This window comes from Aegilops tauschii, chromosome 2 (assembly GCF_002575655.3).
Source record: "Aegilops tauschii subsp. strangulata cultivar AL8/78 chromosome 2, Aet v6.0, whole genome shotgun sequence".
In the NCBI taxonomy this organism is placed as follows: Eukaryota; Viridiplantae; Streptophyta; class Magnoliopsida; order Poales; family Poaceae; genus Aegilops; species Aegilops tauschii.
The window spans coordinates 236,761,004-236,784,204 of record NC_053036.3 but is presented as its reverse complement, the minus strand read 5'-3'; positions in this window follow the sequence as shown (position 1 = coordinate 236,784,204).

The following is a 23,201-nucleotide window of genomic DNA, read 5'->3' as shown; positions in this document are numbered from 1 at the left end:
GCCGAATTGGACAAGGCCCCAAGTAGGATTCCTCCTACTTGGGGCGCCACATGGCTCTTCCCCTCCCCCTCCCACCTATATATACGTGGGGAGGGGCGCCTAGAACACACACCAACACTTGTTAGCCGTGTGCGGCGCCCCCCTCCACAGTTTACGCCTCCGGTCATATCTTCGTAGTGCTTAGGCGAAGCCCTGCACGGATCACTTCACCATCACCATCACCACGCCGTCGTGCTGACGGAACTCTCCCTCAACACTTTGCTGGATCAAGAGTTCGAGGGACATCATCGAGCTGAACGTGTGCAGAACTTGGAGGTGACGTACGTTCAGTGCTTGATCGGTCGGAACGAGAAGAAGTTCGACTACATGAACTGCGTTGTCAAACGCTTCCGCTTTCGGTCTACGAGGGTACGTGGACGCACTCTCCCCCTCTCGTTGCTAGGCATCTCCTAGATATATCTTGCGTGAGCGTACTACAATTTTTGAAATTGCATGCTACGTTTCCCAACAGTGGCATCCGAGCCAGGTCTATGCGTAGATGATATGCACGAGTAGAACACAAAAAGTTGTGGGCGGTGATCGTCATGCTTCTTACCACCAATGTCTTATTTTGATTCAGCGGTATTGTTGGATGAAGCGGCCTGGACCAACCTTACATGACCACGTTCATGAGACCGGTTCCACCGACAGACATGCAACTAGTTTTGCATAAAGGTGGCTGGTGGGTGTCTGTTTCTCCTACTTTAGTTGAATCGAATTTGAGTGCGGCCGGTCCTTGTTGAAGGTTAAAATAGCAAACTTGATAAATCACCATTGTGGTTTTGATGCGTAGGTAAGAACGGTTCTTGCTAGAAGCCCATAGCAGCCACGTAAAACTTGCAACAACAAAGTAGAGGACGTCTAACTTGTTTTTGCAGGGCATGTTGTGATGTGATATGGTCAAGACATGATGTGATATACGTTGATGTGTGAGATGATCATGTTTTGTAGAAGTTATCGGCAACTGGCAGGAGCCTTATGGTTGTCGCTTTATTGTATGAAATGCAAACGCCATGTAATTGCTTTACTTTATCACTATGCGTTAGCGATAGTTGTAGAAGCAATAGTTGGTGAGACGACCACAACACTACGATGGAGATCAAGGTGTCAAGCCGGTGATGATGGATATCATGACGATGCTTTGGAGATGGATATCAAAGGCACAAGATGATGATGGCCATATCATGTGATGTTTATCATTTATGCATCTTATTTTGCTTAATGCGGCGGTAGCATTATAAGATGATCCCTTACTAAAATTTCAAGGTATAAGTGTTCTCCTTGAGTATGCACCGTTGCGACAGTTCGTCATGCTGAGACACCACGTGATGATCAGATGTGATAGGCTCTACATTCACATACTATGGGTGCAAGACAGTTTTGCACATGCAGAATACTTGGGTTAAACTTGACGAGCCTAGCATGTACAGACATGGCCTCAGAACACTGGAGACCGAAGGGTCGAACGTTAATCATATAGTAGATATGATCAACATAGAGATGTTCATCATTGATGACTACTCCATCTCACGTGATGATCGGACATGGTTTAGTTGATTTGGATCACGTATCATTTAGATGACTTGAGGGATGTCAATCTAAGTGGGAGTTCTTAAGTAATAAGATTAATTGAACTTTAATTTATCATGAACTTAGTCCTGATAGTATTTGCAAAATTGTGTTGTAGATCAATAGCTCGCGTTGTAGCTCCCCTATGTTGCTGATATTATCCTAGACAAAACTAAGTTGAAAGATGATAGTAGCAATGATGCAGACTGGGTCCGTGATCTGAGGATTATCCTCATTGCTGCATAGAAGAATTATGTCCTTGATGCACCGCCAGGTGACAGACCTATTGCAGGAGCAGATGCAGACGTTATGAACGTTTGACAAGCTCAGTATGATGACTACTTGATAGTTTAGTGCACCATGTTTTACGGCTTAGAACCAGGAATTCAAAAACGTTTTGAATGCCACGGAGCATATGAGATGTTCCAAGAGCTTAAATTGGTATTTCAGACTCTTGCCCGTGTCGAGAGGTATGAGACCTCTGACAAGTACTTTGCCTACAAGATGGAGGAGAATAGCTCAACCAGTGAGCATGTGCTCAGAATGTCTGGGTACTACAATCGCTTGAATCAAGTGGGAGTTAATCTTCCAGATAAGATAGTGATTGACAAAGTTCTCTCGTCACTATCACCAAGCTACTAGAACTTTTGCAAGGGATGACGAAAAAGATTCCCGAGCTCTTCGCGATGCTGAAATAGGTGAAGGTAGAAAAAAGAAAGAGCATCAAGTGTTGATGGTTAACAAGACCACTAGTTTCAAGAAAAAGGGCAAAGGAAAAGAAAAGGGAACTTCAAGAAGAATGACAAGCAAGTTGCCACTCCCGTGAAGAAGCCCAAAGCTAGACCTAAGCCTGAAACTGGGTGCTTCTACTGCAAAGGGAATGGTCACTAGAAGCGGAACTATGCCAAATACTTGGTGGATAAGAAGGATGGCAAAGTGAACAAAGGTATATTTGATATACATGTTACCGATATGGAAACCTTTGCCTGATGCCTCGGTACTCCGCGCCTGCGCTTGCCCCCTTGGCACCAAAGAGGAAACAAGGACGCTGCGCGCGCTGGCGCCCGCCTGATCTTGATCGTCATAGCTCATGTCACGAGAGCCTCGTGAGGTTTACCCCACCTTGATATCTCCGCTCCTCGCGAGGCAGCCTAGTGAGGCCGCTCCCGAGGAGGTCTTGCATCGTCCGCCTCGCGAGGCTTGGCCCCTCGCGAGGGTCTTGTATGCCTTGTTGATGAAGATGGGCCGGACAGGCCTGCTCGCATAGCCACGCCATGGGCCGCAGGTAGGCAAGTCTGGGGACCACCGTTCCCAGAATGCCGACAAGGACCCCTTCCCACTACCTCGCATCGACCAAATTATCGATGCGACCACGGGACACGATTCGCTGTGTTTCCTCGACGCATACTCTGGATACCATCAAATTAAAATGAAGGAATCCGACCAAGCCGCAACAACATTCATCACCCCGTATGGGCCTTTCTGCTTCAACACTATGCCTTTCGGGCTCAAGAACATCGGCGCCACTTACCAACGCATGATTCAAACGTGCATGGAAAAGCAAATCAGCAAGACTATGGAGGCATATGTAGATGACGTGGTCATCAAAACCAAGCATGTTGAATCGTTGGTGGACGACTTACGCCTCACATTCGACAACCTCCGAAAATATGACATAAGGCTCAATCTGGAAAAGTGTGTTTTCGGCGTTCCCGCCGGCAAACTGCTCGGGTTTATTGTCTCCAATAGAGGAATCGAAGCAAACCCAGCCAAAATCCGATCCTTGTCACAATTGGCAACACCAACTGACCTTAAACAGGCCCAAAAACTAGCCGGGTGCGTGGCAGCCTTGAGCCGCTTTGTCTCCATATTAGGAGAAAAGACACTGCCACTGTATCGCCTGCCCCGACGCACCGACCACTTTGTATGGACGGACGCTGCAACAGCCAGACTGGTGGAAATCAAAACTTTGCTAGCTAGCAACCCCATCCTGGCCGCACCAAACGTCGGTGAACCAATGCTGCTTTACATATCGGCAACTCACCAGGTGGTGACTGCGGTGCTCGTCGTCGAATGAGAAGAGGAGGGGCATAAAGTCCCACTCCAAAAACCAGTATATTACGTATCGACAATTGCTACATCTTGAGCACTACGTTGGTTTTCCCTTGAAGAGGAAAGGGTGATGCAGCAAAGTAGCATAAGTATTTCCCTCAGTTTTTGAGAACCAAGGTATCAATCCAGTAGGAGGCCACGCTCAAGTCCCTCGCACCTACACAAACAAATAAAAACCTCGCAACCAACTCAATAAAGGGGTTGTCAATCCCTTCACGGTCACTTACGAAAGTGAGATCTGATAGATATAATAAGATAATATTTTTGGTATTTTTATAATAAAGATGCAAAGTAAAATAAAAGGCAATAAAAATAGCTAAGTGTTGGAAGATTAATATGATGGAAAATAGACCCGGGGGCCATAGGTTTCACTAGTGGCTTCTCTCAAGAGCATAAGTATTACGGTGGGTGAACAAATTACTGTTGAGCAATTGATAGAATTGAGCATAGTTATGAGAATATCTAGGTATGATCATGTATATAGGCATCACGTCTGCGACAAGTAGACCGACTCCTGCCTGCATCTACTACTATTACTCCACACATCGACCGCTATCCAGCATGCATCTAGAGTATTAAGTTCAAAAGAATAGAGTAACGCTTTAAGTAAGATGACATGATGTAGAGGGATAAACTCATGCAATATGATATAAACCCCATCTTGTTATCCTCGATGGCAACAATACAATACGTGCCTTGCTGCAGCTGCTGTCACTGGGAAAGGACACCGCAAGATTGAACCCAAAGCTAAGCACTTCTCCCATTGCAAGAAAGATCAATCTAGTAGGCCAAATCAAACTGATAATTTGAAGAGACTTGCAAAGATAACCAATCATACATAAAAGAATTCAGAGAAGATTCAAATATTGTTCATAGATAAACTTGATCATGAACCCACAATTCATCGATCTCAACAAACACACCACAAAAGAAGATTAGATCGAATAGATCTCCACGAGAATCGTGGAGAAATTTGTATTGAGATCCAAAGAGAGAGAAGAAGCCATCTAGTTAATAACTATGGACCCGAAGGTCTGAGGTAAACTACTCACACTTCATCGGAGAGGCTATGGTTTGGATGTAGAAGCCCTCCGTGATCAATGCCCCCTCCGGCAGGACGCCGGAAAAGGCCCCAAGATGGGATCTCACGGGTACAGAAGGTTGCGGCGGTGGAATTAGGTTTTCGTGGATGCTTCTGTTGGTTTGGGGGTACGTAGGTATATATGGGAGGAAGAAGTACGTCGGTGGAGCAACGTGGGCCCCACGAGGGTGGAGGGCGCGCCCAGGGGGGTAGGCGCGCCCCCTGCCTCGTGCTCTCCTGGTTGCTTTCTTGACGTAGGGTCCAAGTCCTCTGGATCACGGTCGTTCCAAGAATCACGTTCCCGAAGGTTTCATTCCGTTTGGACTCCGTTTGATATTCTTTTTCTGCGAAACTCCGAAATAGGCAAAAAAAACGGCAATTTGGGCTGGGCCTCCGGTTAATAGGTTAGTCCCAAAAATAATATAAAAGTGTATAATAAAGCCCGTTAAACATCCAAAACAGAATATAATATAGCATGAAGCAATCAAAAATTATAGATACGTTGGAGACGTATCAGGCATCCCCAAGCTTAATTCCTGCTCGTCCTCGAGTAGGTAAATGATAAAAACAAATGTTTTGATGCGGAATGCTACTTGGCATAATTTCAATGTAATTCTCTTAATTGTGGTATGAATGTTCAGATCTGAAAGATTCAAGACAAAAGTTTAATATTGATATAAAAATAATAATACTTCAAGCATACTAACTAAGCAATTATTTCTGCTCAAAATAACATGGCCAAAGAAAGTTATCCCTACAAAATCATATAGTCTGGCTATGCTCTATCTTCACCACACAAAGTATTTAAATCATGCACAACCCCGATGACAAGCCAAGCAATTTGTTCATACTTTTGGTGTTCTCAAACTTTTTCAATCTTCACGCAATACATGAGCGTGAGCCATGGACATAGCACTATATGTGGAATAGAATGGTGGTTGTGGAGAAGACAAAAAGGGAGAAGATAGTCTCACATCAACTAGGCGTATCAACGGGCTATGGAGATGCCCATTAATAGATATCAACGTGAGTGAGTAGGGATTGCCATGCAACGGATGCACTAGAGCTATAAGTATATGAAAGCTCAACCAAAGAAACTAAGTGGGTGTGCATCCAACTTGCTTGCTCACGAAGACCTAGGGCATTTTGAGGAAGCCCATCGTTGGAATATACAAGCCAAGTTCTATAATGAAAAATTCCCACTAGTATATGAAAGTGATATCATAGGAGACTCTCTATCATGAAGATCATGGTGCTACTTTGAAGCACAAGTGTGGTAAAAGGATAGTAACATCGTCCCTTCTCTCTTTTTCTCTCATTTTTTATATTTTTTATTTGGGCCTTTTCTCTTTTTTTTATGGCCTCTTTTTTTTAGTCCGGAGTCTCATCCCGACTTGTGGGGGAATCATAGTCTCCATCATCCTTTCCTCACTTGGGACAATGCTCTAAAAATGATGATCATCACACTTTTATTTACTTACAACTCAACAATTACAACTCAACACTTAGAACAAAATATGACTCTATGTGAATGCCTCCGGCGGTGTACCGGGATAAGCACTGAATCAAGTGCGACATGTATGAAAGAATTATGAACGGTGGCTTTGCCACAAATACGATGTCAACTACATGATCATGCGAGGCAATATGACAATGATGGAGCGTGTCATAGCAAACGGAATGGTGGTGAGTTGCATGGCAATATATCTCGGAATGGCTATGGAAATGCCATGATAGGTAGGTATGGTGGCTGTTTTGAGGAAGGTATATGGTGGGTGTATGATACCGGCGAAAAGTGCGCGGTATTAGAGAGGCTAGCAATGGCGGAAGGAAGAGAGTGCGTATAATCCATGGACTCAACATTAGTCATAAAGAACTCATATACTTATTGCAAAAATCTACAAGTTATCAAAGCAAAGTATTATGCGCATGCTCCTAGGGGGATAGATTGGTAGGAAAAGACCATCGCTCGTCCCCGACCGCTACTCATAAGGAAGACAATCAATAAATAAATCATGCTCCGACTTCATCACATAACGGTTCACCATACGTGCATGCTATGGGAATCACAAACTTTAACACAAGTATCTCTCAAATCCACAACTACTCAACTAGAATGACTCTAATATCACCATCTTCATATCTCAAAACAATTATCAAGCATCTAACTTCTCATAATATTCAACACACCCATAAGAATTTTTTTACTAATCTTGAATGCCTATCATAATTAAAGCAAATTAACACGCTATTTTGTAGGACTCTCAAAATAATCTAAGTGAAGCATGAGAGAACAATATTTTCTACAAAACAAATCCACCACCGTGCTCTAAAAGATATAAGTGAAGCACTAGAGCAAAAACTATATAGCTCAAAAGATATAAGTGAAGCACATAGAGTATTCTAATAAATTCCGAATCATGTGTCTCTCCCTCAAAAGGTGTGTACAGCAAGGATGATTGTGGCAAACTAACAAATAAATACTCCAATAATACAAGATGCTCTAAGCAAAACACTTATCATGTGGTGAATAAAAATATAGCTCCAAGTAAAGTTACCGATGGAAGTAGACGAAAGAGGGGATGCCTTCCGGGGCATCCCCAAGCTTTGGCTTTTTGGTGTCCTTAGATTATCTTGGGGTGCCATGGGCATCCCCAAGCTTAGGCTCTTGCCACTCCTTGTTCCATAATCCATCAAATCTTTTACCCAAAACTTGAAAACTTCACAACACAAAACTTAACAGAAAATCTCGTGAGCTCCGTTAGCGAAAGAAAACAAAACACCACTTCAAGGTACTGTAATGAAATCATTCTTTATTTATATTGGTGTTAAACCTACTGTATTCCAACTTCTCTATGGTTTATAAACTATTTTACTAGCCATAGATTCATCAAATAAGCAAACAACACACAAAAAACAGAATCTGTCAAAAACAGAACAGTCTGTAGTAATATGTAACTAACGCAAACTTCTGGAACTCCAAACAATCTACCAAAATAGGAAGACCTAGAAAAAAAATGTATTGATCAGCAGCAATTGGAATCAATATTTTATCACGTTCTGGTGATTTTTAACAATTGTTTTCGTGAACAGAAAGTTTCTGGAATTTACAGTAAGATCAAATAACTATCATCCAAGAAGATCCTATAGGTTTAACTTGGCACAAACACTAATTGAAACATAAAAACAAATCTAACCAGAGGCTAGATCAAATATTTATTCCTAAACAGAAGCAAGAAGCAAAAAAAAACTAAAAATAAAATTGGGTTGCCTCCCAACAAGCGCTATCGTTTAACGCCCCTAGCTAGGCATAAAAGCAAGGATAGATCTTGGTATTGCCATCTTTGGTAGGCAATCCATAAGTGGTTCTCATAATAGATTCATATGGTAGTTTAATTTTATTTCTAGGAAAGTGTTCCATGCCTTTCTTTAACGGAAATTGGAATCTAATATTCCCTTCCTTCAAATCAATAATTGCACCAATCGTTCTAAGGAAAGGTCTACCAAGAATAATAGGACATGAAGGATTGCAATCTATGTCAAGAACAATAAAATCTACGGGCACATAGTTCCTATTTGCAACAATAAGAACATCATTAATTCTTCCCATAGGTTTCTTAATGGTGTAATCCGCAAGGTGCAAGTTTAAAGAGCAATCATCAAAATCACGTAAAACCTAGCAAATCACATAAAGTTTTTGGAATCGTGGAAACACTAGCACCCAAATCACACAAAGCATAGCATTCATGATATTTAATTTTAATTTTAATAGTAGGTTCCCACTCATCATAAAGTTTTCTAGGGATAGAAACTTCCAACTCAAGTTTTTCTTCATAAGATTGCATCAAAGCATCAACGATATGTTTGGTAAAAGCTTTATTTTGGCTATAAGCATGAGGAGAATTTAGCATGGATTGCAACAAGGAAATACAATCTATCAAAGAGCAATTATCATAATTAAATTCCTTGAAATCCAAAATAGTGGGTTCATTAATATCTAGAGCTTTTATCTCTTCAATCCCACTTTTACCAATTTTATCATAAGATTGAACATTCTCCAAATATGTGGGAGCTAAAGTTGACACTCTTCCAAACCCACTTTCAATATTATTGCAAACATTATTACCAATCTCATATTCATCATGGGGCTTAAATAAATTTTCAAGATCATAAGAAGAATCACCCCAACCATGATCATTGCAACAAGTAGTAGACATAGCAAAACTAGCATCCCCAAGCTTAGGGTTTTGCATATTATTAGCACAATTGACATCAAGAGAATTTATAGTAGAATCATTGCAATCATGCTTATTATTCAAAGATCTATCATGAATTGCTTCATAAAGTACTTCATCACAATTTTCAGATTCACGAATTTCAAGCAAAACCTCGTAAAGATAATCTAGTGCACTCAACTCACTAGCAATTGGTTCATCATAATTGGATCTCTTAAAGAGATTAGCAAGGGGATGAGGATCCATAAACTTTTAGCAAGCGAAGATGCAAGCAAAAAGAAGGCACATGGTAACACAAGATCGAACGGAAGGAGGGCGAATAAAACGGCAATGGTGAAGTGGGGGAGAGGAAAACGAGAGGCAAATGGCAAATAATGTAATGCGGGAGATAAGAGTTTGTGATGGGTACTTGGTATATTGACTTTTGCGTAGACTCCCCGGCAGTGGCGCCAGAAATCCTTCTTGCTACCTCTTGAGCACTGCGTTGGTTTTCCCTTGAAGAGGAAAGGGTGATGCAGCAAAGTAGCGTAAGTATTTCCCTCGGTTTTTGAGAACCAAGGTATCAATCCAGTAGGAGGCCACACTCAAGTCCCTCGCACCTACAGAAACAAATAAAAACCTCGCAACCAACGCAATAAAGGGGTTGTCAATCCCTTCATGGTCACTTACGAAAGTGAGATCTGATAGATATAATAATATAATATTTTTGGTATTTTTATAAAGATGCAAAGTAAAATAAAAGGCAATAAAAATAGTTAAGTGTTGGAAGATTAATATGATGGAAAATAGACCCGGGGGCCATAGGTTTCACTAGTGGCTTCTCTCCAGAGCATAAGTATTATGGTGGGTGAACAAATTACTGTTGAGCAATTGATAGAATTGAGCATAGTTATGAGAATATCTAGGTATGATCATGTATATAGGCATCACGTCCGCGACAAGTAGACCGACTCCTGCCTGCATCTACTACTATTGCTCCACACATCGACCGCTATCCAGCATGCATCTAGAGTATTAAGTTCAAAAGAACAGAGTAACGCTTTAAGTAAGATGACATGATGTAGAGGGATACACTCATGCAATATGATATAAACCCCATCTTGTTATCCTCGATGGCAACAATACAATACGTGTCTTGCTGCCCCTGTTGTCACTGGGAAAGGACACCGCAAGATTGAACCCAAAGCTAAGCACTTCTCCCATTGCAAGAAAGATCAATCTAGTAGGCCAAACCAAACTGATAATTTGAAGAGACTTGCAAAGATAACCAATCATACATAAAAGAATTCAGAGAAGATTCAAATATTGTTCATAGATAAACTTGATCATAAACCCACAATTCATCGATCTCAACAAACACACCACAAAAGAAGATTAGATCGAATAGATCTCCACGAGAATCGTGGAGAACTTTGTATTGAGATCCAAAGAGAGAGAAGAAGCCATCTAGTTAATAACTATGGACCCGAAGGTCTGAGGTAAACTACTCACACTTCATCGGAGAGGCTATGGTTTGGATGTAGAAGCCCTCCGTGATCAATGCCCCCTCCGGCAGGACGCCGGAAAAGGCCCCAAGATGGGATCTCACGGGTACAGAAGGTTGCGGCGGTGGAATTAGGTTTTCGTGGATGCTTCTGTTGGTTTGGGGGTACGTAGGTATATATAGGAGGAAGAAGTACGTCGGTGGAGCAACATGGGCCCCACGAGGGTGGAGGGCGCACCCAGGGGGTAGGTGCGCCCCCTACCTCGTGCTCTCCTGGTTGCTTTCTTGACGTTGGGTCCAAATCCTCTGGATCACGTTCGTTCCAAAAATCACGTTCCCGAAGGTTTCATTCCGTTTGGACTCCATTTGATATTCTTTTTCTGCGGAACTCTGAAATAGGCAAAAAACAGCAATTTGGGCTGGGCCTCCGGTTAATAGGTTAGTCCCAAAAATAATATAAAAGTGTATAATAAAGCCCGTTAAACATCCAAAACAGAATATAATATAGCATGAAGCAATCAAAAATTATAGATATGTTGGAGACGTATCAATAATCCTTACACCATGTAAATCTCGATACTCGCATTATCAGAAGATAGCGTATGCGGTTTTTATGGCATCCTGCAAGCTGCGGCACTACTTCCAAGAGTGCTCAATCACTAAGGCTTCAGAAGTACCACTCAACGATATTATAAACAACCGGGACGCCATCGGCAAAATTGCCAAATGGGCCATTGAGCTCTTACCATTTGAAATAACGTACAAACCGCGCCGAGCCATTAAATCTCAGGCGTTGGCCCACTTCGTCGCCGAATGGACAGAGGCCGAACTCCCTAAAGAGTACGGCACGTATTCCAACTGGGTGATGCAATTTGATGGCTCCAAAATGTTAGCCGGACTTGGGGCTGGTGTCGTCTTGACATCCCCCACAGGAGACACAGTTCGTTATGTGCTCCAAATACTGTATACAGATTCTAACAACGCATCCGAATACGAGGCCCTATTGCATGGTCTCCGGATGGCTGTCTCCATGGGCATACAACGCCTTGAGGTGCGCGGGGATTCCAACCTTGCAATATCCCAAATAAAGGGAGACTTCGATGCAAAAGATCCAAAGATGGCGGCTTACCGCAACGGCGTACTCCAAATATTAGCTCAGTTCGAGGATCTCGAGTTTCATCACGTGGCTCAAGAGAGTAATCAAGCCGCCGACATCCTTGCTCGCATGGGCGCTAAACGCGACCCCGTCCCACCTAAAACCTTTGTGGAAAGGCACTTCAAGCCATCTGTGGTGTGGCAGCACGAGAACGGGAGCACTGACCCGGAGCCGATCATACCCCCCGATTCCGAACACAGTCCCGATATCATCGGGGGCTCAGGCACCGAAATAACACCATCGGCCCATGAAATCATGGCCGTAATTGCCCCGTGGACCGAGCCTTTCCTTGCCTACCTCACTAGGAATGAGCTCCCTGAGGATCATACTGAGGCCCGTCGCAACGTTCGACGTTCGAAAGCCTACAAAGTTCACGAAGGAGAAATTTATAAGAAAAGTACTACCGGAGTCCTTCAACGATGTATCTCCGAAGCAGAGGGACGGCAGCTCTTGGCTGAAATACACGCTGGTCTCGGCGGTCATCATGCCGCATCCCGGGCCCTTGTAAGTAAAGCCTTCCGCACGGGTTTCTTTTGCCCCACAGCCCGAGCAGATGCACAAGACCTCGTACAGCGCTGCGTCGGATGCCAGCTTTTCGCTAAGCAAAGCCATATGCCGCCCACTGCCCTCCGAACAATCCCCATTACTTGGCCCTTTGCGGTCTGGGGGCTCGATATGGTCGAACCTCTTAAAGGGGGAAGCCATAAGAAGAAATACTTGTTGTTTATGGTCGACAAGTTCACTAAGTGGATAGAAGCCAAACCAGTTAAAACGGCTGAAGCCGGACCGGTGATAGACTTCATATCTGGCGTCGTACACTGTTATGGTGTCTCGCACAGTATTATTACTGACAACGGCTCTAACTTTACAGCCGACGAGGTGAAAACTTAGTGCGCCAATTTGGGCATCAAGCTTGATTATGCCTCCGTATACCACCCTCACACAAACGGTCAGGTTGAACGGGCTAACGGCATGATAATGAGTGGCATCAAACCCAGACTAGTGCTATCTCTGCAAGAATCGGACAAACACTGGGTCGAGGAACTCAATTCCGTACTCTGGGGGCTGAGGACCACGCCCAATCGCACGATCGGGTATACCCCCTTTTTCATGGTGTATGGTGCGGAGGCAGTCTTGCCTTGCGACATTATTCATGATTCACCTCGAGTGCGCATGTATGAAGAGAGAGAAGCCGAGCTCGATCGGCAGGACGACCAGGACGGCCTGGAGGAGGAGCACGATGTCGCGAAGGCCCGTTCTGCATTTTATCAACAACAGGCTCGGCGATACCAAAGCAGAGAAGTATGGGCAAAGACCTACAATGTCGGTGAACTCGTTTTACGCCTACCAGAAAAGAAAAAGGACAAGCTCAAGCCCAAATGGGAGGGTCCCTTCATTATAGATGAAGTTCTCACTGGAGGAGCATATCGTCTTCGCAATGCTTCGGACAATCGCTTGAAGCCAAACCCATGGAACACTGCAAGGCTCCGAAGATTCTACGCCTAAGTCCGCACATATACCTTTCTTCTCGTTCCTTCTTTTTTCCCTTTTACAATTTTTCTTTTCTTCATTTTTATACGACTTGTAGCTCGTGTTCAGATAAACCGCACACCTGACGGGTAGACATCCTCAAATGTACATACCCCACAATACCTGGGGGCTTCTTTTCACAAGAAGCTTATTCTTCTTATTATTATTTCTCGAGCATCAAGCTCACCGTATATATGTGTGCGTCTTTTCCTCTCGCCTCTGGTTGTCTTCTTCCTCATGGCGGTCCATGCAGCGCTCTCCTTGGGATTAGATTTCTCCCCGGGGATGAAGTTGGCGTCTGAGATCCAACGCACCTTCAACAGATCGGTGCACCCTACGGAGGACACGGGCCATTTCATTATGGTCGTCTCTTTTGCACGACACACCTTCCGGCTTGATGAGGAAAATGTGGGGTTCGCTCTTGAGGCGGCCATCGGAGGATACTGCTCACATCTCAAGGTATCTTTCCTCCACCATGGCGTCTTCTCTTTCAACGTTTCTTGCAAGGAGGTGGGTTTTTTCATTCTGCACCAGAGGAGTTTTGTCTGTGATCAGTTCAAGTGCTTTTTCCACCTTTGGGGTCATGGCGGCCCTGATTGGCAGAAGGAATTTCGTCTTTGGCAATTTGAATGCCAAGAGGAATGGGTTTTAGTTAGCCCCTCTAAGAGGAGAGCTCGCCTTGGTTTAGAGGCCATGAAATTTCCTCCGGCCAAATCTTCTCTCCGTGCTCGCGTGGCCAAATCTCTTCCTAAGAAACATGCTACGTTCGCCACGTTCATGCAATACCCGGCGTGTAAGGGCTATAGCTATGGCCCGTCCACCGATGAGGTGGCCACGGTCAGAGCAGCTGGTTACTGTGTTTCGTCTCATGAGGATGCGGATGATCTTTCTCCGGTGACCACCCCACCGCCGGCAAGGCTAGCGATTCAGTTTGGAACAATCCCACCTTCCCCGGAGGGTTTATCTCCTGCCCGTTTAAACCCTGGAACCTCGGGTGGCCGATTAGTTTTCACATTGGAAGGTTTGGATTCTCCTGCACCCACTCAGCCACCTCCACCAGGCCATGTTCCTCAGTTGGGCTCCAGGGTACAGCCCATCTGTCTGTCTGATGACGAGAGTGGCAGCCCATCACCTCTGGCCTCTAGGGCTTCATCCCCTGTGGATATTATTCGAGACCTGCAAAGTTTTGACGTTATGATTGAAGATATGGCTGCGAGTTATTGGGACTGTCAGCATTGCTTGGCTATGCGCCACACATCAGAGACATGCACGAACCAGGTCCGGTGCCGCAATTGTTTTCGTTCGGGACACGTTAAAAAAAACTGCACCGACAAGCCGCCTGACTTATCCGTCTGGGTGCCTAAAGTCCCATCGCCGGGTTTTGGGAAACGGGACCGAACAGAGGACCTCCTTTCTCCCCCCGTCTCTCTAGTTTCCCGAGACCAAACGACTCCGGAGAAAACCCCATCCTCTGCTTCTCCGCCGCCACCATCGCCGCCTGACCGCCCTGTTGAGCACACCCAAGCTTCCCCCAGCTCTGGTCCGGCCCCTGCTCCGCAGCCTCCAATGGCGGTGTTTGAGATTGACCCGCATCGCTTCATCCCTGCGGGCTTCGACATTGAAGATGGCGGAGCAGATCGTCTACCCCGCACCTTCTACACGCCGGCCGTCCCGCCACCCCGAGCGCATGAACAGTACATGGTGGCCATTGTGGAGCCGATCCCGCCTCCAGAGCTAGTTGGGGTCCGTCGTCAGCAGGTTCTTGATTTCCTAGTTCAAGTGATGCATGTTCCAGTTATTTCTGCTCAGACTTGGTTTCAAGGTGTTGGTCTGTTCGAGATGGAAGATCCAGTTGTCCGGGGCTCTTTTACTCTGCATCCGCCGTTTCCCTTAGGGGTCGATGATGATGGCAATGAGTTTTTTGTCCATTTTATCCCGCATAATCAGGGTGAAGGTTTTCGTGCTATTCATGGCCAGCGGACGGGGTGGTTGATGTTCATCGGCATCCCTTTAGACTACAGAAACACCCAGTGCATTGCTGATATGGTTGGTTCTTTCGGACAGTTCCACTACTGGAATAGCACTGACAGGCGTAAAGTTAGAGCTTTGGTCCGTGCCTCCTTCCCTGACATTGCGCTAGTTCCTCGCTCGGTCACCTTTCGGGAATTTGCCAATTGGGGCGATGTCATGGTGTCTTGGTCAGCTGGTTGCTATATCTTATCAGGGGAATTTGCTGGTGCCTTGATCCCAGCGGATGAGGATCCAATGCCCCTCAATGGGAATCCCCACCCGTTGCCTGGAGTTCAGGTGCCGCAACCGTTTTGGGCAATGCCTCCATACCCTGCTCTGGGATGGAATGTCGTTCCTCTGGGCCCTCATCAAGGCCAGAATGAGGTGGCGGGATGGGCTGATAATGTGTAGTAGGCAGCAGGATGGGGCCCGTGGGAGGAGCAAATTCAGCCTGACCATCAGCAGCAGCATGAGGAGGTTCAACCTGTCCAGGACCAGAACTCTATGATTTTGAACCCATCTGTGGATTCTTCTGATGATGAGGATATGGCTGAGGTCTAGCAGCCTCTACAAGCCCCACCGATAGTGCAGCTGGAGCCGATTCATCTTGGTATGGTCCGGGTTTTTTATGGGCCAGTTCTGCCGCCGGCCATGATCTGGGAGAGATCATTCAAGTCTTTGTTGCCTGAATTCTTCATCAGGGATATACCAGCTTGTCCGCCTAGTTTTTCTGTGACGTTGCTACAAGTCAAATTTGGGTCTGCCGATCTGCAAGAGAAGTATCAGCTCCTATCTACCAAGCAAGGTGTCTCCGTTCCTGGACCCAGCTCTTCGGTGGTCACTGAGGAGTTGGCACCTGATGATCTCTCGTGCTCCAATTACCAGGTTCCACCCTCTCCCTCCATGGTCTCTCAAGAGGATTTTCAATTTTCTTCGGTTACTCCATCTCCGCTAGGCAAGCGACCACGTCAGTCTGCACGCTCCAGGTGCTCTATCACGCTTGTCGAGCTAGTTCTCGACTTCTCCACTAGAAGGATGACGCGCAGTTCTGCCAAGAGGACGGGCATGAAGCTAGTCTCTGCCATCCCTCCGAGGTCTGCCCCCCAGCGTCGCCCGAAGGCCAAGAAGCTTCGTCTTGATGATGAGCCCAGCATGCTCCCTCTCCCACCTCCGACGCCTATTCCGACGCTGCAGGCCATTGGAGTGGCTTTGGGCATTGATCCGTCTGAGTTATCGGTTGAGAAGCTTATGGCTTCTCCCCGTCCTGCTGCAGAAGGCGATGGTTCACATGATGCTTGACGGCCCATGAAGCTTCACGAAGAGTTGGGCGCTTTTGCTGTTGTGCCCGTTTTTTGTTTTCAGTGACTGTCTGTAATACTTGGTTACTGTTACTGCTACTTATGTTCCGCTTATGTCCATGCTGTTAAGCAGCTGGATCTGCAACTATACCCCTGCGTTGTTTTTTATGGATAATTGCTATTTTCGAAACTGGAATGTGCTCTGTTGGAATGTGCGTGGGCTCAATTCTGAGGCTCGGCAGCGTGATCTACGTGCTAAGATTGAGGAGAGCAGATGTTCTGTTCTTTGTCTGCAAGAAACTAAATGTGAGAGCTTTGATATTCGTACGATTAGATCCTTCTGCCCTAGGCGGTTTGATCAATTCGCGTTCTCACCTTCTGTTGGAGCCTCTGGTGGGATTCTCATTGTTTGGAATTCCTCGATCTTTCATGGCCAGCTTGTGGATATTCAGAGGTTTGGTGTTGTCGTCTCCTTCCAATCATTGCAGAATTCTGAAAAATGGACCCTAACCTCTGTCTATGGGCCATGTGAGGGTCAGCCTAGGGACGATTTTGTTAGTTGGCTTTATCACCTACAAATCCCTCCCGTGAAAATTGGCTCTTGTTGGGGGACTTTATTTCATCAGATCTTTGGAAAACCGAAACCTCCCGGGTGGTGATACCAACGATATCTTTCTCTTCAACGAAATAATTGGTCACCTTGGACTTTTGGAGTTTCCCTTGAAGGGCCGTAGCTTCACCTGGTCTAATATGCAGCAAAACCCCCTGCTTGAGCAACTTGATTGGTTCTTTACTACTGCTGATTGAATTTCACACTACCCAAACACTGTGGTTACTCCACTAGCCAGAACTACCTCCGATCACGTGCCTTGTGTGGTGTCCATTGACACTACCATTCCCGCGGCCAAGATTTTTCGGTTTGAAAATTTCTGGTTGGATATGCCGAGGTTCATGGATTGTGTCTCCAAGTCCTGGAATGCACCTGTCTTCTCTGATCTTTCTGCTTCTGCGGTTATCACAAGGAAATTTAAGCGACTGCGGTATGATTTGAAAATTTGGAGCAAAAAGCTATCGTACATCAAAAAGCTTACTGTTGATTGTTCAAAGGTGATCCTGCACTTTGATCAGTTGGAGGAGGTACGACCTTTAACACGGTCGGAATTCAACTTCCGGAAACTTGTGAAGTTTCACTATGAACATCTGTTAAGACTTCACTATATATATTGGAAACAGAGGTGCACTATTAGGTACATCAAGGTTGGCGAGGAGAACTCAAATTTTTTTCATGCCATGGCCTCTAAGCGTATGAGGAGAAACTCCATCTCCAGTCTGAAAACCAGTTCCATGCTTGATCCAGTGACTGATCACGCTTAGATGGCAGGAATCCTTTGGGCCTCGTTCAAATCTAGGATGGGCCAGGCCCAAGGGATCACTATGGGCTTTGATTTGAATCATTTAATCCAACCCATCCCGGGACTGGAGGAGCTGTCCTTGCCATTTTCTGATGAGGAAATTAACAAAGTCTTGAAGGATTTGCCGGTGGATCGGGCACCTGGTCCAGATGGCTTTAATGGGATGTTCGTCAAGCGTTGTTGGCCTATAATTCAGGAGGACTTCTTGAGGATGATTCGGGATTTTTATGAGGGGAAGCTTTCGTTGGAAAATATCAATTCCTCCCTCATTACGATCATACCCAAGATCATTTCACCAGAAGTGCCCGATGATTTCCGGCCAATCTCCCTCACCAACACTTGTCTTAAATTCCTAACAAAATTGTTGGCCAATAGATTGCAGAGGGTGATCCTTAAGTGCATCCACAAAAATCAGTATGGGTTCCTTAAGGGTAGGTCGATTCAGGATTGTCTGGCCTAGAGTTTTGAGTATATTCATCAATGTAAACAATCCAAGCGTCCAATTATAATCCTTAAGTTGGACTTTGCTAAGGCTTTTGACACCGTTGAGCATGAGGTTATTCTTCAGATGTTGCAGCATAAAGGGTTTGATGCCAAATGGATTCTTTGGATTAAACAGCTGTTGTCTACAGGTTCTTCTTCTGTTCTGTTAAATGGCATTCCTGGAAAGCAATTCTTGTGTAAGTGTGGCGTCAGGCAGGGTGATCCACTCTCACCTCTGCTGTTCGTCATCGCAGCAGATCTGTTGCAATTTGTGGTCAATCAAATGCTGGTGTCTGGCACACTCTCTTTGCCTCTTCAGACCCATGACAGGGATTTTCCCATCATTCAATATGCGGATGACACGATCCTATTTCTTGCAGCTAAGGATGATGAGCTTGTTGCCCTCAAGAATATGCTGCTTACATTTCAACAATCCACTGGTTTAAAGGTCAACTTTGCTAAATCCTCGATGATCCCACTGAATATGCCTAATGAGGAGGCTGACAGACTTGCTGCTATTCTTGGTTGTAAAATTGGCCTGCTTCCATTTACTTATCTTGGATTGCCTTTGGGAACTACAAGGCCAAGGATCATTGACCTCATGCCCTTAGTTAACAGTCTTGAAAGGAGGTTAACTGCAAGCTCTTCTATGCTAAATCAAGGCTCTCGTTTGCAGCTTCTCACCTCTGTCCTGACCTCTCTGCCAATATACTTTCTGTGTAGCCTCAATATCCCAGCCGGGATCATTAAGCAACTAGACAGAATTTTCAGGCAATGCCTTTGGAGGGGTAACAGTGATGTTCCAAAACAGTCGCTGGCTGCTTGGGAACTCGTTTGCAGGCCAAGAGATAAGGGTGGTTTGGGTATTATTAATCTGAACATCCAGAACAAAGGCCTGCTTCTCATGCATCTTCACAAATTCTATAACAAGGTTGATGTTCCTTGGGTGACTCTGATATGGAATAGCTACTATGATCATGGGGTTCCACAGGCAACAGCTAATGCTGGATCTTTCTGGTGGAGAGATGTTCTGAAGCTGCATGAGGCTTATACTGCTATTGCCTCAGTACATATCAACATGGGTGATTCTGCTATGTTCTGGACTAATTCTTGGCACATTGGGGGCTCTGCTAGACCCCTATGTTGGAGATTGCCAAGGTTGTTTTCTTTTGTCAATAATGACAGGATCTCTGTGCGGGAATTCCTTCAATCCCAAGATCTTTTCTCTATGTCTTATTTGCCCCTTTCTCATGAGGCTGCTGCTGAGTTGCAAATTTTGGAAAGTTGGATCATGCAGTTAGACAGAGACCCCACCTTACCTGATGTTTGGATATGGCCTGGTCAATCAGGAGGGTACACTGCGAAAAGTTTTTACATGATCATGCACTCACACTTACCTACAATACAACCTTCCAAATGGCTTTGGCAGAGTAAGTGCACCATGAAGATCAAGGTGTTCGGCTGGCTTTTATTCTTTGATCGACTTAACACCAAGGATATGCTGGTTAGGAGACACTGGCGCTCAAACCAGGATGACAATCTTTGCCTCACCTGAAGTGAGATGGCGTATGAGGATAGAATATATCTGTTTTTTAACTGCACCTTCAGCTGTAGAGTCTGGAACTATCTGGGTATTGATTGATCTGGAGGCTCAGATATTCTGCAATGTATCCTGCACGCCAGGTCCAGCTTCACACACCCTTTCTTCGTTGAAGTTATGCTAATAGCAGCATGGAATATTTGGATTTTGCGAAATGGCAGAATCTTCAGAGCTGAGAGAGCTACTTTCAGTGCTTGGAAGTGTAAATTCATCCATGATATTTCTTTGCTTGCTCACAGGGTGAAGGACTGTAACAAACCAAAGCTATTGGCTTGGATTGCTTCTTTGTTGTAAAGCAAGTACAGTTAGTTAGCAAATAGGTAGACTCTTTTCCCTTTTGTTTTCCTTCCTTGTATAGTTTGTTTTTTACTTGTACAGTGGTGCTTTATCTAATAAAGGGATGTGGGGCTTTGCCTCATAGTAAATATTAAAAAAACCGTATATATGTGTCATATATCCATATATGTCTTTTCTTCTCCATTATATGCACCTTTATGACTTAAGCTTTTGCCAAGCTGGGTTGCCTGGCTCCTGTGCTTATGCCCTACGTCCCCGCTTGTTCGGCTAGGGCATAAAGGGAGCACCTCTGCGATTGTTACAGCCGGGTCATCCGGACATGTACCTCAGATGGGTGAAGCCGAAAGCTAGCGTTCTTAAGGGAATGATTGGTCGGTGAGCAAAAGACGAACTGCCCTTGTGGCAATACAAGACCCCATAGTATAAACGCGTACTGTGCCTTTTTAGCATCACAGCTTCGGTATGCACAAAGAACCACATACTAGCCCAGGGAAAGGAACCCTTAATGGAACTATTCTCACTGGAAGATGTTTCTTACAATCAAATGTAATATGACATAACTCCCCGAATACAACTTGTCTGTTCAAGCAACGATGACCGGATTCCTGGTTTCCGAACATACTTTGGTGTTTACCTATGGTATAGTATTCGGAAACACTCCTAAACCTAGGGTTTTCGGAGGTTGAAGCAGAAAGTCTTCCATGACAATCGTTTTACAATTCGGCTGGAGGCAAGTTTGTCGATAAAAGTACATTGCTACTTGGACTCAAAAACTTCTTCTTCCTCTAGACCCTCTAACAAGTTGTCTAGTCTACATTCTTGTTGGGAAAACTTGGCGGCCTCCTTCACTTGGTCGTACACCAGGCTGACCAGAATTTCTTGTCCATTGGATCCTTGAGGTCTGACCCGTGCCATATGATTGGGATCAAGTCTGGTGTACCGTGTTTTTACCATGGCCCATGCCTCCCGAGCACCCTCTCGGCATGCTGATATCTTCCACAGCCCAAAACGGAACCGAGCCCCCTTGAACAAATTCATGAGTTCCTCCATACTTCCTGGAGGAGAGTCGGCTGGCCATAAAGCCTTTGCAATGTTTCTCATTGCCCTCCGCGCTCGCTCGTGCACCTTGGACAGCTCATGTAGCAGGTCGCCTTGAAATCCAGACACCTCTTCTTCGGGCCGCCCAGTCAACACACCTGCAGCAATACTGGTTAGAATTCGCGTCAGCGAACTGCATAACAGTAAGTTAAAAGGCATACTGAATATGCCGCCTCTCAGCTTTCTGTTTTCCTTTAGGGCGTCAGCCAGTTGTGCTCGCACGTCTTTTAGCTCTTCACCGAGCTTGGTGTTGGCATCCTGCAGCTTGTTCTTCTCGTCCCTGGTACGCGTCAGTACGCTTTGACCAGCGGCCTCTTGCCTTTCTGCATGTTCTTTGTCCGCCTGCGCGGCCTTTAGTTTCTCCGCCAGCCGATCCGACGATCCTGCCATTATAAAATGCAATAGTGTTTATTTGCATAAACACGACTGGCACAGGATCATATTTACCGGACAGCAGGAGACATTACCAGTCGGTGCCTCCTTGGACTTCTCCAGTTCGGCAGTAACAGCAGTTAGCTGAGTCCGACATTGTTCCAGCTCCCGAGATAGCATGCTGTTCTTCTCCATAAGTACCTAATCATACATCGATCCTTAAAATCAGTTGCTTCAACTGTTTTCAAGCCTCGGGGGCTACTGGTATATGACTATTAAATTTATACAAAATGATCTTACCCGCATGTCCTTTGAAAGCTGGTGAGTGGCTCCGGCAAGCCCATCCCGAGCAGCTTAGATGTATGCATCCGCCAAACTGAAGGCATTGAATGCCTCTTCAGTAAAACTAGGATCGCGCATAGCTACCCTCCGGCGCCGATGGTTCATGGCACTCTCCACTTCGGAGTTGGTGACGGATACATTATCTGAATCGTCGGAGAGAGGACAATCTGGCATGGTATCCGTATCAACTCTAGCCCTAGAGGCAGGGTTCGGGGTCGGAGCGGTGGACCTATGTCCGGTGAGGTCTCCGGATATAGTCCGGTAAATGCTCTTCCTGAAATATGACACAGTAGTAAACGTCACGGTTTGGTATGATTGCCATAGGGCATATCAAAAGCCCTACCTTTTTGATGAAGGTCGAAGCTTCGAAGTATCGTCGTCCGCCTTTCTTTTCGAAGATCCACCTGGTGTCGGCGTCCCCTTCTTAAGGGACGATCTCGACGCGGTATGGTGAGACGAGCGCCGCCCCTTTGAAGCACGAGACAATGCAGTGGGTGAGGCGCGATGGGAAAACCCTTTTGGAGGAGACGCTCCCTGGGCACTTACATGGGAAGAAGGAAGAAGGCCGGGGTAATCGGCTTCGATGGCCACTTCTGTGCCGTCGTAGCTCGCCTGATAGAAGACCCCCTCCTTGAACTCCACAAATATATCCGGATCCTCCTCGAATCCGAGATCCAGGTCCCGAATATGGTCCTCTGGCTGCGGAGCGGGGCTATAAATCCCCGCGGTGGCCTTCCTCCATTCCTGTTAAAAATGGTCAGGTTAAGTTTGACTGATTGTGACTCAGGAAGAAGATTAAGTGAGGTTCTGGATTGAGAACTTACCCAGCTAGGAGGGTTGTACATGGAAAAGCCATCTTGGCACTTGAGGCGAGTGAATTCTTCTTTCTCCCCTTTGTAAAGATCAGCCAACATAGCGGCCAGGGCAGCAAAGTTGTCTAGGCCCTTGCGCCCGTTGCGAGATGTATTGTCCTCCCCATTGAAGTTCCACATGGGGAGTCCTCTGGATTGAGTGGCTGAACACCTCGCGTTATGGAAATCGCCATGACCTTGATTGGACAGTCTGGATTGGGCGAGTATTTTTA